Here is a 1,723-nt window from a genome sequence, read left to right as displayed (position 1 = left end):
AATTGAACATGAGAACTGAACTTAAGAAGAAGTATGATTAGTTGCTGATGAGAGAGATCAGTTACTTAAGAAAGTTTCAGACTTTTCAACAGCTGAAAACTCAACTGGTTCTCAATCTCAGTGTAAAACTTGCTTTTATAATTGTTCCAGTGTTAAATCCAATAGTTATTCAAGCAGTCCTAAATCAACTGTTTCTAAGAACAAGTCTCATTCTTCAAATCAGTTTTATCAAGGGWATGTCATTGGATCACCCAATAATTTTTCAAAAGTTAAACAAGTATGGGTTAGTAAAGCTGATTCAGTTGTGTCTTACACCTGTTGTTACTAACTCTGTTCTTTCTTGCATTGTGAGATCCACTAATGATTTGATCAATCTTAGAAAGAGAAGAATTATGTTCTCAACATGCAGAACCAATGATTTTGTCAATAAGAAAAGGTTCAACAGGTGGCATGGAGATAACAGCTATCAGAACAGTTAGAAAGGTAAGAACATGTATGATCACAATAACTGGTATGGGTCATATTCTATTTCTGATCATCCTGTTCAAAGTGTTAAAAAGAATATATCAAATAGAAATAGATGGTTTGGAAGTTACAACATACCCCAGCCTGACACTAACAAAATAGGATCCAAATTCATTTGGGTACCAAAATATATTTGATCTGGTTTTGCAGGTGTGTCAAGTTTGTGCTGATCAGAAAATCATTTCTTTGATACACTAATGCAGGGGGAGTTGTACATTGTCCAACAAAAAGGCTTCTGAACAATTCAGTTCAGGACCCACGCTTAACTGATTGTGGTTTCTAAACACTCAGTTTATGACCCGTGCTTAAAATGTTTTCCTTATTCTTTTTAATTTTTTGAGCTTAACTGAAACATTACAATAATCTACTTTCTAGGAGGAGTCTCTAGAAAGTTCAATAAATGTTTTTCGGAAAATAATTTTTTTTGGTAACGTGTACATTTTTCTAAACAGATATTTCCTGAGATTTTACTTGCGTAATTTCTCATCGTACATAACTCCAATACCTGTTTCAGCTACTCTTCAAATTGTTATTATCACGTCTCTTAAAATGAAAATCATTTTCGGTGATAATACGCTCGTTTGTATTCAAAGTTTGTTTTCTGATTTTTTTTACTTTGATTGATATACATTCAATAATTTTTTTTAATATCAGATTCTGTAAACTTGTTCTTACAGATCTTCATTCATTTCTCTCACATACTGAATAATCTGAATTTCCGTTTCACTCCTTGTTTGTTTGGGCACTAAAGTTACATTTTGATCAATTTTTATCTGATCATTGGGGTTTACAGAAATAATATTTTGATCAACTAAGCATACTGCTAATTTTTATGAGGGACTGAGTGCTTATCAGAAATACCTCTATGGAATGTCAGAACCGACAAACCTACCCATGAGGACAACCATATTTGAGTGAGCTTTATACACAAAAGGGTTTGTGTGCTGAGACTAAAATGAAAATGAGAGGGGTAGTTGTTGTGAGCTAAAAAAATTGACGAGAGTTGTGTCAGGATTAAAAGAACATAAGAATCTTGCTCCAAACTTCTAAAATCCGGGCATACCACACAATCTATTAGTTCTCAATTTTTTCGAGACTAGTATTGAAAAAGGCAAAGCTCATGCCAATTCTTGTCACAACCCCACCAGTTACTCATTTATCTCTCAACAGATAAGTGTTTCAATAACACTTGGGGCAC

This window comes from Cynara cardunculus (genome assembly GCF_001531365.2).
Source record: "Cynara cardunculus var. scolymus isolate 2C chromosome LG 8, CcrdV1, whole genome shotgun sequence".
NCBI lineage: Eukaryota > Viridiplantae > Streptophyta > Magnoliopsida > Asterales > Asteraceae > Cynara > Cynara cardunculus.
This window is presented reverse-complemented; position numbering follows the sequence as displayed.